General features: G+C 44.1%; 1 long non-coding RNA gene across 1 annotated transcript in view; it reads right to left on the minus strand.

Moving 5' to 3' along the window:
* The window catches only part of LOC116421738, a 77,024-nt gene extending 62,315 nt beyond the window's left edge, over nucleotides 1-14,709 (minus strand). The window contains exon 1 of the long non-coding RNA XR_004232241.1: nucleotides 12,975-14,709. This is a non-coding gene — a long non-coding RNA (uncharacterized LOC116421738). The remainder of the gene's footprint in view (nucleotides 1-12,974) is intronic.
* Between the last annotated feature and the right edge of the window lie 389 nt (nucleotides 14,710-15,098).

Raw genomic sequence — 15,098 nt, forward strand, 5'->3', positions numbered from 1 at the left:
GGCTCATTCTTCCTCCTCATCTCACGGTTGCTGAGCCCAGGACAGGCAACCCAGCCAGCTGCTAGGCAGGCCTCAACGGCCCCAGACTCCCCCAAAATGGGGCCTCCTTGACCCAACTGAGGTCTCCTTACTCCTTGGACTCCCCCACATCTTCTTTCCTTCAGCCTCTACTGAACTGGGGCCTCCTTATTCTCTTAGAATAACCAGGGTCTCCTAGTTGGGGCAGATTCTCTCAAGCTTTTACCTTCTTGTCCATTTAGGATTCCCCAAACTTAAACACCCTTTTTCCTTGGGCTCCCCTAAACCATTGCCTCCTTATTCTTTAGCCCGTCTCTCCAAATGAGTGAATTCCCCAAAGTGGGGTTCCTTTATCTGTCAGACCTTCCCTGAGGCTTCCTTGTCCCTTAAATGTCCTCCAAATGAGACTTCCCTGTCCTCAGACTCCATCAAATAGAAACTTCTTTGACCATCAGATTATACTTCCAAGATGTCCTTTGTCCTTAGAAAACAGAATGTTGGAATGGAGACTATAGGATATTAAAGTTCCCCAAATCTAGGTTCCCTTTTCCCTTAGATTTCTTCCAACTAGGACCTCCTTGTCAGTCATCCTTCCCTACCCGAGGGCCTCCTGGTCCTTAAGAACCCCTCCCACAAGTTTGCGCTGGTCAGTTTCCCAGGACCTGACTGAATTCTCTGCTGCCCAACACCCTTTCCTGTCTTTGCGGCAAGGACATTTCTCCAGCTTTGGCAAAACATTCCCTGGGAGTAAGGACTGGTGGCGGTGAGCTGTACAAGGTCGGTGTAAATGAAATTAGTTCAAGCAGCGGCCAGTGGACAAAATTAACACTATAAATAACGTGGGCTCCATGGGGGTGTGAGGGTGGGGGGAGAGGGAGGCAGGAGGAGAGATCTCTTTTTAGAAAAAGGGGAAACGGCTCTCGCCACCGATGTTTTCATTTTTAGTTTCCATGTTATCGTTGTTAAGTGTTCATTGCTGCAGACTCCATATCCTGGACGCTGCAGAGGAGAAGAAAGAAGGCTTGGATTTTTTTTAATTAAATCTGTCTGTTATCTCAGCTTATTGTTATTAAGTGAAACCCATTAGCAATACGTTAGGTTGCAGGGATAGACGGCAGAGCCTCCCATTAGCTTATAATTTCAGAAAGCTCAGAATCAGGGTCCAGGACCATTGGAAGAAAAAATACCCCCTCATAACCCAGCCCACCCCTAATTCCCATCTAACTGAATGCATAGAATTATAATGACCAAAGGAATAGAAGAAATAGAGGGAGCTTTAGAACGGAAAGGAACCTTAATATGTTCTCTATTTTATATGAGAACCTAAATATGTTTTCTATTTTAACATTCTTGGTTCTAAGGAACCAAGAACCAAGAATGCTAAAATAGAGAACATATTTATTAATACACCTAATATGCAATGAGGCTGCTTAATGGCTCAGGGGGTTTGGAGCCAGAAGGACCTGAATTTGAATTCTGCCACAGAATTTTACTAGCTCTTAGCCCTGGCCAACATACTTAACCTCTCTCAGCCTCAGTTTCCTCAACTGTAAAAAAGGGGGATAATACATCCTATTTTACAGGATTGTTGTCAGGATGAAGGAAGATAATATATGTAAATTACTTTGCAAACCATCCAAAAGAAGATATATATATATATATAAAGTTATACATATATATGTGTGTGTTATATAAATGACAATTATAATTGGGAAACAGTGCCTACCTTCAAGGAAATTGGAGTGTGAAGAGGGATAGGATGGGTATGCAAATTAGCATTGTGCAATGGAAAGACTACTAGATTTGGAATTAAAGAACTTGGGTTCAAATCCAGGTTTGCAATTTATAATAGCAGGATGGTCTTAAGTAAATCCCAACTCCTCTTGGTCTCAGTTTCATCAATTAAAAAATGACCTTGAATGTTCCTTTTGTCTGTAAATATGTAAATCTATGATCCCATAATCTTAAGTAGAAGACAAAAAAATGTGCTAGGACCCAAAGAAGAGATCTAGACAGAGTACAGATCAGGCTGAGCTGGTTCCTGGTTGGCTAGATTACAGATATTCTAAAAGGAAGTGAAACCAGTTAGATGGCATGAGCCCTGGGCTTGGAATCAGGAACACTCATCCTCTCTGAGTTCAAATCTGACCCCAGACACTTCTTAGCTGTGTGATCCTGGGCAAGTCACTTAAGCCTGATTGCCTCAGTTTCCTCATCTGTAAAATGAGCTGGAGAAGGAAATGGCAGAATCTTGGCCAAGAAAATACTAAATGGAGTCACAAAGAATCTGACATGACTAAAACTACTCAACAACAAAAGGAAGTGATCTGTAAGGAAGGAAAGGTAGAAAATATCCTGATTATGTAATATCAGGCTAAGAAGTATTTTGTCTTAGAGACACGAAGGAGCCACTGAAAGTTTCTATGCTATTGGGAGCATTCTTTTGGCAGCTCTGTGATTGGAAATGAAAGAAATCAGTTAGGAGGCATTGTCCAGGAGAGAACTGAGGAAGGTCTCAACTGGAGTAATAGTAGCAATAATGGAGAGGAGGTAAGGGATCTCACAGAGACAGAATAACAACTTTGCCACTTAGGGAAGAGGGAAGCCTCAAGGACAGCTGAGGTTTGAGGTCAAGGTGAATGGTGTTGCCATCAACAGAAACAGAAGGTATGCAGGTTTGGGGGAGAAAGGATGAGTTCAGTCTTGCATATGTTGAGTTTGAAATGTTGGCAGGACATCAAGGTAGCGATATCTGGCAGGCAGTTAGAGGTGCAGGTCTAGAGCTCAGAGGAGAGATGAAGACTGAACAGACTGAAGAACATCTATTTCAAGATGATAACTGAAAATATAGAAAGGAATGAGATCTCCAAAAGAGCAGAATGTAAAGAGAAAAGAGAACTGGGCTGAGCACAGAGCTGTGGGACATGAGGAAGGATGATGAATCAGTGGAGATCAGAATCAATCATCAACATTTATTAATTACCTACCATATATCAAGCACCATCCTAATTGCTGAAGATTCAGAACCCAAAACAAAAGAAGCCCTGCCCTCGAGGATTTTTCATTCTACAAGAAGAAATGAGACACTTATTTACATATATAAGTAAATACAACATAGACCCAAAGTATATCATGAGTAATTTGAGGGATAGAGAAGCACTAGCAATTGGAGGATCAAGGGACAGGAGGATAAGGGATCAGAAAAAGCTACATGGAAGAAGTAGTGCTTGAACTTTGAAGAGAGCTCTAAGAATTCTAAAAGGTTGAAAATGAGGAAGAAATGCATTTCAGGAAACCAGGACAGTCTGTGCAAGGCCACAGTGACAGGAAATGGAATCCCATGTTTAAGGAATATCCAGTAAGCTATCTGGGTACAATGAGCAATGCATGAAGGGAAATAATGCATAATTAACTTGGAAAGGTAGTTGGAACTAGGCTGAAAGATATTAATTGCCAAAAGGAGGTATTTGTGCTTTGTTCTAAAACTCCTAGGAAATGCTGAAATTTAATGAGCAGGGAATGACATGGTCGGACCCATGAGTTTTAGGAATATCATTTTGGAAGCTGTGTGGTCGATGGATTATGGAGGGGAAAGACTGGATCATTAGGATGTTATTGCAATAGTCCTGGGAAGAGGTGACTGGGGTCTGAACTAGGGTGATGACCATATGAATGGATAAAAGGGGATGGATGAATAGGAGAGCTATATCTTGTTGCAAGTCAAGGAAGGAGAGAATATACAGAACTAGAAAGTGGTCAGCAGTATCAAATGCTGTGGAAAGGTCAAGGTTCATAAAGACTAAGAAAAGGACATTGAATCTGAAATTTAAGAGGTCACTGCAAGATGTTAGGAGAGAATTTTCAGTAGAGTGATGAGGATAGAAAACAGACGGCGGAGATCTAAGGAGTGGGTGGGTGGGTGAGGAAGTGAAGGCAGCAAGTGTAGCCAACTCTTTTTAGGGGATTGTTTTTCAGGAAAAAGATGGAAAATTAGATGATGGTTTGAGATATTGAGTCATACAGAGATAGAAAGACAGAGAGACTATTTTAGGCAGTCAGGCAAGGAGTCAGGCAGAGAAAGAGAAAGACAGTGAGACAGAAAGACAAAGAGACAGAGAGACAATTACAGGCAGGCAGGGAGACAAAGATAGACACACAGAGGGTAGGCTAGAAGACAGAGACACAGACACAAAGCACACAGAGAGACAAAGACAGACAGATGGATACAGAATAAAAGAGAAACAGAGATAGATTGATGAAGAGAAGGGAGGTGTTAGGATCTAGGGTACCAGGGTAGAGACAGGTCTTAGCATGAATGGGGGGCTCTAACACCATTGTGAAGGAGCAGACGATGAATGAGAACCTAAAGAAGTTTGAAGCTTGCAGAAGTTCATGATGAATGGATTTAGCAAAGCAGAAAGCAAGGTCAGCTAAGGAGAGGAGGTAGAGTCGGGGAAAGGAGAGAGGAGAAGCTATGGAGTAGCTGCTGAGTGAAAGGTGATTTGAAGTCTTTCAGAGAAGTGATGCTGATAAGTAAGTGTTCAGTTTAGATTCAGTAACAAACCCTAACAAACCCTGTTTGACATGAGAAGTGAAAATGGGAAGTAGGAAAGGGAGGCAGATTTGAAAAGTAAATCGAATTTCAAGGTCTTTTTTATTGAATGTGCAGAGTGTTTCACCCAAACCCAACTTTATAGTATCTAAGCTAAGTCTCAGAAAGAAGGGAAAAGGTCAGGTATAGGAGGGAGAGAGAAGGAGGAAAGCACCTGTGCCCATTAGCCATAACTTACACCAGGCCAGGTTAAATGGAAATGAGACAAACATCAGGAAAAGGTTGGATTTCTGTTTCTAAGACAAAAAGGAATCCCTCATCTCATAACCCATAAGATTCCTATATTCCCCTTTGAGAAAACCTGTGTGTAAGAAGAGATGAAGGTGAAAACCCAAAAAGGTATTTTTTTCTTACATAAGACCATCCAAATTAACAGAATCCTGAAGTTGAGACTTTTTTTTAAAGGTCCCTTGAACAACATAAGAATCTCCTTTGTTAGATCCTCAATGCAAGTGTTCCTTGCTTCTAACTAGTGCATTGTTCCAATTGGAATCAGAATTGTTATTATTGCCAGAGGCCATTATGGGACCTGGACTGAATTCTGGCACTGCAGCTCACTAGGTCTGGGCATGGAGAAGTTATGTGATCCTACCTTCTGGGTCTCAGTTTCCTCATCTATAAAATCAAAATATAGGACTAACTAATCCTTGAAGTCCCCTCCAGTTCTATTAGCTGTGTGACTACCTCCCTAATCCTGTTTACCTCAGTTCCTCATCTGTAAAACGAGCTGGAGAAGGAAAGAGCAATCCACTCCAGTATCTTTGCCATAAAAAACTCACTCTAAACAGGCCCACAAAGAGTCGGGACTGAAACAAGTGAACAATAGCAACAATAACAACCAGTTCTAAATTCTACAATAGTGGGAATAAGGATTCCTACTAAGTATCAGACACTGCGCTAGAAGTTTTTCATAAATATTAGCTCATTTGATCCTCACAACAACTCTGCAAGGTAGATCCTATTATTTCCCCTTTTTACAAATGAGGAAACCAAGGGCCAGGAAGATGTAAGCATCTGAGGCTGGATTTCACCTTAGGCATCTAGGTGGAGAGAGTGCTGGGTTTAGAGTTAGGAAGTCCTAAATTCAAATATGACTTCACATGCCACTTGTGTGACGCGGGCAAACCACTTGGCTCTGTTTGCCTCAGTTTCCTCATCTGTAAAATGAGAAGGAAATGGAAGACCTCTCTAGTATCTTTGCCAAGAAAACCCCCATTGGGGTCAGCTATGACTGAACCACAGCCTTCTGGTTCCAAGTTCCAGAATTCTATCCCCTGCACCACCAGCTGTCTCCGTTACTTTGTTAGCTTTCTCAATACCATGATCACAGATCTCCAGAGTGCGCATGTTTTGGACTAGTACTGAAGCCCCCCCGCCCCGACTTCCCCCTCCCCTCCCCCATCTGCTACCCCCAGCTCCCAATAACTCAGTGTTTTCAAGGTGGTGGACATCTGCAGAGAGGGCACTTCCAACCCTGGCTCAGGACGAAGGAGGAATGTGGAAATTGTAACAGTGTGTGACCCCCCCACCCCCCAGCTGCATCTGCTCCCCACCTCCCTCCAAGGGGTTCACGCATCAGGGAGCGGGAGCACCATCGAGCTCCAGGTGGGGGGGGAAGGAGGGGTGACTGAACATCACTCATAACTCTTCCAGAGACCGGGGCCCGGCTCCATTCCTGGCTGCATGATTTACAGAACACCCCAGCCACGAGCCTCAGCTTTCTGACCTCCTTGAGAGTAGGTGACTTTTCCTTCCCCCGTTTGATGCCTCTTTCACCTGTTCCCCAGGGCTGCACTGGGCTCCTTTCCCCGGCTGGAAAGGCCGCCTGCACAGCAGCTGGCTGGGGCTGCAAGACTGAGAGCTGCTCAGCTCTCACCTGAATGCCTAAACCAGCCCGGGATGAAAGAGCAGAGGCTTGTGGGATTCAGGACTGAGAGGGACCTTCCAGGTCAGTCCAGTGGCTCTCAGCTCGGAGGCCACAGACCTGGAGGGAGCTGCCAGGTACACAGCAAGCATCTGGCCATGGAGGTTGGGGACCCAGCCTAACAAGTACCTGCACATCCCTTCTGGAGCTGGGGAGAATAATGTGATGTTCGCAGAGAGGGGGACGGACACCATCATCTGTGGAGTGAGTGGCCCAGTGGTATGGGGCTTGAGGGCAGGACACCCCTGAGTTCTGGTAGGCTCTGGAACCCTGAGAAAACCACCCCTTGCTCCGTGCCCTGGCCAACTCTTCAATTGCAGGGCCCCTGTCCATCTGTACTGGTGATAGCTCTGGATAACAGTAACCCGTATTTATCTAGCACTCACCCTAGGCCAGGCTGCCCTGAGCACTCATTCGAACTTTACAACTACCTGGAAGCAGGTGCTGTTATCATCCACATTTTACAAGTGAACAGAAGTTAAATGATTTCTCAAGGGCACGCGGCTGGCTAGTGTTTGAGACTGGATCTGAACTCAGCTCTTCCTGATTCCAGACCTAGGACTGTATGCACTGTGTTATCTAGCATGGAGGAAACCATGTTTGGACCCAAAAAGAAGAAAATGTGTCATCCATACTTATAATTCATATGCTACCTAAAGTCACGTACTTATATCTACGTCTATATATATATGCAAATATGTTTATATGTATATATAAGCACTTTATATACATATACACAACACATACACACACGTGTGCGTGTGTGTGTGTGTGTCTTGACCTGAGATTACTTTTCTAACAATATTTTCAACGAGGCAATTGGGAGTAAGTGAAGTGTCCCAAGATCACACAGCTAGCTAAGTGTTAAATGTCTGAGGCTGTATTCGAATTCAGATCCTCCTGGTGCCAGGGCAGGGCTGTCTACTGTGCCCTCCAGCTGCCCCTTTATCTAAGATTTCACATGCATGTGTAGCTACACTTTCCCCCAGGGAGGAATCTCTCAGCCAATGAAGACCAGCAGTGTTCCCCGATTTCTAACCTTCAAGAACTGCTTGGGGCACTGAGACTTTAAGTGAGCTGCCCACTGGTCACCAGGAGTCTCAGATGGGAATCAGCCAAGGGTTAGCTCTATCAACCTTGCTGGCTTTTGTTATTGTTGTTATTACCCATAAGGCTACAACTTTTAAATATATGTAGATGTTATTGTGATTAAAACCAAAACAAACTCTAGCTTAAAGCTAGCTTTGGACTAGTTTAAGTGCTGCTGACAATTAAGGTTTTTGTTATCCTGTATAGTTTACAAATTGGTGCAAACAAATTATTATTTGTTTTTATTATTATTATTTATTATTTATTATTATTTGTAATTAACATCATGTAGAAGTCCATGAAACTTTTTTTTAGTGTTAAAAAGGGATTCTTATACTCAGAATTTTGGGATGTGTTAATCTAGTCCCACCTTTTAACTTTACAGATGAGGGAAGTGATAACAAGAAGATATGTGACAGCCCCAGGGTAGGATTGTTGGAGAACCAGGATTCAAACCCAGCCTATGGGAGTGAAGAGCATGGATTTGAGGTCAGAGTTCAAAAGCTAAAATGCTGCCACTCTTCTGTCAGTCAATATGCATTTATTAAGTTTTTACTGTATACCAGGCTTTGAGCTAAATACTAAGAATATAAAGAAAAGCAAGGATAATTCTTATCCTCAGGGAGCTTACATTCTAACAGGGGAGACAACATGTAAATAACCAGGTACTTGCATGACATATTGTGTGTACATTCATAATATGCATATAGTGTGTGTGTATATGTATATGCGCCATGTGTGTATATATGTACATATATATATATATATATATATATATATATATATATACCCAGAGAATACAATACATGAGTATATTGTGTAATATGTAGATATTTATAGATATCAAAGTATAGCTATATATATATATGTATATATGTGTATATTTGTGTCTAACTGTAGTCTTGGGGGGTGGGGTGGGGAATGGAATGGAGGATAGAGGGAAAAAAAACAAAGAAAAAAGTGCATAGCAAGAACAAAAGAAAACCTACAAGGAAGCAAAGAAAAACTAGACGGCTATGAAAACAATGTATAATATTTATTAATATATATTTTCTTGAATTGGAAATTTATTGCTTTATATTGAATCCTTTCATGTTCTCCTGCATTTATGACAATGTTTTTTTCTTATTGTGTATTTAAGTTTAAAATAAATTTTAAAACATATGTGTGCATATGTGTGTGTATGTGTGTGTGTGTGTATAGAGGAGATGGAAGGTAGTTTCAGAGGGTAGGCACTTACAGGTGGAGAGGGGTGAAAGGAGGGGTGAACCAGGAAAAGTCTCGTGCAGAAGATGGGATTTTAATTGAGTCTTGAGGGAGAAAATTCTAAGCTTGGGAGATAGTCAATGAAAAGATAGGGAAATGGAAAATGGGGGGTGTCATTTGTGGAGAACAACAAGTGTATTATTTCTTTTTAAAACCAGTATTTTATTTTTTCCATTTTAAAATAAACCCAATTTTTAACATTCACTTAAAATGTTTTTGAGTTCCAAATTGTCTTCTTCTCTCTCTGTTCCCCTCCCTAAGATAACAAGCATTTGATATAGGTTATATATGTGCAATCATGTAAAACATGATTTCTATAATAGTCATGTTGTGAAAGAAGAAACAGAATCAAAGGTAAAAAATAAAGTGAAAATAGTATGCTTCCATCTGCGTTCAGATTCCATAATTCTTTCTCTGGATGAGGACAACATTTTTCATCATGAATCCTTTGGAATTGTCTTGGATCATTGTATTGCTGAGAGGAGCTAAGACTATCAAAGTTGATCATTGCACAATGTTGCTGTTACTTTATATATATATATATATATATATATATTCTCCTGGTTCTGCTCACATCACTTAGCATCAGTTCATATTAAGTCTTTCCAGATTTTTCTGAAATCTGCCTTCTCATCATTTCTTATAACACAATAGTATTCCATTATATTCATTTACCACAATGTATTCAGTCATTTCCCAACTAAATGAGTATCCCCTCAATTTCCAATTCTTTGCCATCACAAAAAGAGCTGCTATAAATATTTTTGTATAAGTAGGTCCTTCCCACCCCCTTTTAAAAAAATCCTTTTGGGATACAGACCCAGGATAGGTATCAGGGTATCAAAGAGTGTGCATAATTTGATTACACCCCCCTCCCAGGCATAATGTGACAAGTGTACAGACTGACTGACTTACTGATAATGTAATGGGAAGGGAGTTAGGTTTAAGAAAACTAAAAGAAAGACTTATGGAAGGATTAGGAAAGTCTTTACTTTTCAAATACTATTCATTTGATCCTAGAGATTATTCTCATTGAGGAGAGGTAATGACATGGTCTGACTTGCCCCTTGGAAGAATCACCTTCACAGTTCAGTGAATGATGGATTGGAGCAGGGAGAGACTTGAGGCAGAGAGAAGAATTAGAAGGCTATTCTTAATAGCTAACAGCTGTATGACCCTGGGCAAGTCATGGAAACTCCCTGTGCCCATGGAAATTGGCAGTTCTTAACCTCTTTTGATTTCATTTTCCATATTTATAAAATAGGGTTAATTACACCTATTTCACTGGATTGATGTGAGGATCAAACTGATATTCAGAAATTCTAAGGGAATTTAAATGTTAGCTATTATTAGTTGTCTATAAATGATGAAACTCCATAGAAATGGTAGTTATTGTCATTAACTACCCTTATGACAGGGAAGTCTGAAGCAAACTTTCCCAGCTAGTAGTGTATTCTATGTGCACCTCCCCAAACCTGAGTTGCCTGTGCTTGTGTTATCTTCTATTAAGTGGGTAGATGTGAGCCTGAATGCTCTTGCATCTCAGAAGAGAAACTAAGGCACAGTCTACTCACCCAGCCGTCATCTTTGTTCAAGTCCAAGCCAGTGGAGCCCCAGAGGGGGCTTCCTGGACACATCTCAAGCAACTGCTCAAGTCATTATTGTCAAGTCATTTTTGGTCATGTCTGACTGTCACCCCACTCATTGGAGTGATTTTCCACTTCCTTCTTCAGTTCATTCTGAGGAAATCAGGGTTAAGTGACTTTCCTAGGTTGGATTTGCACTCAGGTCCTCCTGATTCCAAGACCAGTGCTCTCTCCACTGAGCCACCTCACTGCCCGGCTGCTGGTAGTGATTTGGTAATAAAAAGATCTAAGGGTGAGTCCTGCCTCTGACATTTATAGGCTGCAGGATCCCAAGCAAGTCCTTTCTATTCTCTGGACCTCAGCTTCCTGCTCTGTAAAGTGGAGATGGAACAAGCTAGCACCGGGGATGTCAGGAAGAGCCACTTCTGACACACTCACCAGCCCTAGGGATCACAGACAAGTGAGTCACTTCACCTGTGAGTGTCCCCAGTGATTGTCCAAGCTCATAAGGTGCAGAAGAGCTGCCGATTTCCATGGGCAGAGGAAGTTTCCATACAAGAAGTTCCCTAGTCCTGATAAAATCACAGATTCCCACTCCCACACACTCCCAAAATGAAGCTTAAAAAACCTTGTGCGACCTACCTTCTAGGTTGTTAAAGGAAAGACTTTGTAAGCCTTGACACACTGGAAATGGAAGCTATTGGGAGAGAAATGTTTAGAGCTGGATATGATTTTTAGAGACTGTATATGGGAGATCCTTGCTGGTCTTGGCCCAGTGCCCACCTCCTATAAACATGTACCTCCTTTGGATGATAATGACAGCTCACGTTCTTGTAGCACTTTGAAAGTACAAAGTACTTTACATACATTGCCTCATTCAATCCTCACAGCAGCCCTAGCAGGCAAGTCTTGCCAGGAATATTATCCATTTTTTAGATTTGAGAAAATTGAAATACAGAGATGGTGAGCCATCTGAGGTCACACACCAGCAAGTAGAAGATTTTGAATTTAATATTGATCAAATCTCCCATTTGACAGCATTTTCAGGTTCAAGACTACCCTGTGAAGTAGATAGTGTGCAAATATTTTACAGACTAAGAAACTGAGACTTAGAAATGGAAAATGATTTGTCTAAGATCACATAGTAAATCTAAATTCTAGTAAACTAATCCAGGCCTTTGGATTCCATATCCCATTCTCTGTGATCTGGTCCCAGATCTAGGACCCTTTCTCCTGCACCCATGGTTCTCCATCTGTACATCAAGAACTGCAAAGTCTATGCAAAGGGTCCATGAAGCCCTTGGATCCAAAAAGAACCAAATATCCTTTCAATAGCATTTACAAATAATATCTTGCTCACATACATTACCACTTTTCAAATTAATGTAGCTACTGATAGTAATAAAATAAACTCCTTTTTCAAAAACAGTGAATTAAAGCATTATTAACTTTATGTTAGAGTTTTTGGTTATCATGATGCATTTTCATAATGAATGGGTACTAATAGTACAAGCAGTAATATTTAATAGGTCAACAAAAATTATATTAGTAAAAAATGATTAGGTGATTAACAGTTGTATCAAATTCAAATAAAAATGAAGATTTTTACATAAGGATGTCTGAGGCTGCACATTGATTCACTTTTAAATATAATGTTATCTATGTTATATTTCATATTTATTTATTTTGTTGAATATTTCTCAATTAATCTGATTCGAGCCACAGTTAGGAATGTTATATGTCAGATTTGGCTTTTGGACCTCCTGTTTGACATCTCTGGCTTGTAGGATCAGAGACTGAGACTAGAAAGCACCTTCAAGACCATCTGAGTCACCCCCCTCGATTTGGGGGTGACCAAAGTAACACCCAGATCAGGGAAGGGATTTTTCCAGATTGTAAGTAGTGGAGGTAGCACCTGAATTCAGGGTCTTTGATATCAAACCCAGGGCTCTTTCCATTGGACTGAAATGATGTAAGGGTCAGAGTCCAACTTAATAATTCAACTGGATCCTTTTTTGATCTGAACCAAAGACTTAAAAGGTACATATTTGCACCCCTAAGAAAATTCATGTATTTCCAGGGATTAACCTAGGGGAAAGATCCTGGCTCTGATACTTCCTAGCAGTGTGATCTTGGGCAAGTCAATTGTCCTTTATGGGTCTCAATTTCCTCCTCTATAAAAATGAGGGGGTTGGATTGGACGGCTAAGGTCCCTTTCAGCTCTAAATCCTATGCAACATATAGATTCAAGGCGAAAGACCAGGCTGGGGGAGGGAGGGTTAGAGGAAGAGGGTCAGGCGTCCTGCTCAGTGTTTGTCACAGATCAGAAACGCTCGCCCTTTGACAGATGCCCCGTAGATCTTCCCGTCCCAGCTCGCCCATCTGAGGACCATGTGTGTGCTCTCAGGCTGGCAGATGGATCCGGCGAGGGGAGCCCAACCCGGACTCAATTTTCCCTTTTATAGGAACCATCCCTCACCTTGGCTTGGTGTTTCTGCTCCCAGGGGAAGCGGGGACTCTTTCCGGGGTAGTCCCGGAGATGCAGGAGGACATCAGGAAGGAACGCAAGATTCATAGCCCCGTCAAGCCGTGATCCTGCCTCTTCCCTGGGGCTCCGAGGGGCCCTTTAAGCAGTTATAAATAACAGCAAAGGGGAGGCAGATAAAAGATGCTGAGTTTAAAGGTCTTGGTGTTACTAGGGGAGGCTCAAGCTCAGTTTCACAAAATCACAGAATCTCAAAGGTTGAGGGGACCTCAGAGGTCATCCAGTCTTTCCCGTCTCCTCTTGGAAAACAGGGTCAGCGTCCTCAGCAGGAACTGTTCTTAAGTAGGATAGAACAGCTCGTTTCCAAAATGCTTCAAGTTTTACAAAGAGTCTTCTTTCCTTACGAAGGTTTTGTGAAAAATAGAGGTAGAGTGGGAGTCATTGACACTGCTTTACAGAAGGAGAAACTGAGGCTGAGAGAGGGTATGCGGTTTGTCTGACGTCACCAGGCTGTCAATAGCAGCCCCGGAGCTCATAGTTCCACGGACGTTGTGTTCAGAGGGATGGTGGAAGAAAGCACTAAGCCGCATCCTCTCTTCGCACTGGCTGCTAAGGCGGACGGCCTTCCGGGCCAGGAGGGAGAGAGAAGCCTCCCTGGAGCAAGTGCCCCGCGCTCCTGACGCCCTTTCTGGTCCATCCCTAGCCGGCCACATTTCTGCAGGGAGACTCCCGGGCCTAGGCGTGTGACTGCAGAACCAGTCTCTCTGTCGGAGTTTTTCTTGATGTTGGGCGTTGAAGTAGCCCGGAGCAAAGCAGACCGAGCCTCCGGGCCCTTCCCCCTTCCTCAGTGAGAACTATCCGGTCTCCTCTTGAGGCGGAACACACTATGGGGGTGTTATCATAGCCTCCCGCCCCCTTCCGGTCCTGCTTGTCCTCTCAGCATCCTGCAGCCCGTTAACGCCCCTCCCCCAGGGGGCGCCCTCCACCTGCCGAAGGGGACTGTGCAGGGCAGAGGACAGAGCCCTGGGCCCCTTGGTGAGGGGGGCAGAAAGAGCCTCCGCCGCCGAGGCTCGGTTTCCTTCCGGGTCCAAGCGGGGATAGCAGGGCGAGCTCCCTGAGAAAATCAGCCCTGACCCGGAAAGGCCACAAAGGCCGGGCCGGATGGCCGCAGGCCAGCCCCGAGGCCTAACTTCCCCTGGAAGAGAGTCCCGGATCTGGGAGTCCCCGGAGGTCCTCAGTCCTGTCCGCCGCCAGAGAACCCCATGAACCCTGACAGATGAAGACCTCTGGGGACCGGGCTCAGACTCACTCCTGGGGGAGCCTGTCTAGTGGAGGGCGGACGGACGGACGGACGGACGGCTCTCACTGCTTAAAAAATCCCTAACAATGATGTTGTCGCGGTTGTCATTACCCCCGAGTCCTGATTCTTAGGAAGTCTCCCCCCTGAAACTTCCCTCATTGCTCCTGATCCTGTCCTTGGGGCCAGAATGCGCCAAATCTCCGGCGCTCCCCGCGCTGGCGCGGGGGGGGGGGCCTGAACGGCCTTCCTGATCCCGACTACCTCCCGTTAGCTGCGGAAATGGCCGCCCCTGGGGAACAGCTCCCCGGGCCTCAGTTTCCTCATCCGCAAACTGGGTATAAAGTTCTTGCACCACCAACCGCCCAGGGCTGCGGTGAAGGAAGCGCGCCGTAAATCCTTAAAGGGCTTTGGGGGATGCCTGAAGGGTTCCCGAAGAGAAGCGTGGGGTGGGGGGGGCTGGGCGCGGGACTCGGGCGGCGGCGCATGGCCGCCTTGCCCCGCTCCGGCGTCCGAGCCCCACCCCCAGGAGAACCTTGCTCTCTGCTTCCACCTGCTGGCGCACTCTGCTCCTCGCATCCTAACCCGCCTTGGGCAGACAGGAATGGGCAGCGGGCTCCGGAGGGAGGCTGCGAGGGGCACAACTCCAGCATCCCTGACGAGGAGCATCTCGGCGCGGGGAGTGGGGAGAGAAACACTCGCGGGATCATGAAGAACTGCCCCCAAAAGTGGGGTCGTGGGCAAGTCCCGTAGTCTGTCCCCAGGAACTCGGCCCTTATAAATGAGAGAGGGAGGAGTTCCTGATCTGCAACGGAGAAGGA

This window comes from Sarcophilus harrisii, chromosome 2, assembly GCF_902635505.1.
Source record: "Sarcophilus harrisii chromosome 2, mSarHar1.11, whole genome shotgun sequence".
NCBI classification, from domain to species: domain Eukaryota; kingdom Metazoa; phylum Chordata; class Mammalia; order Dasyuromorphia; family Dasyuridae; genus Sarcophilus; species Sarcophilus harrisii.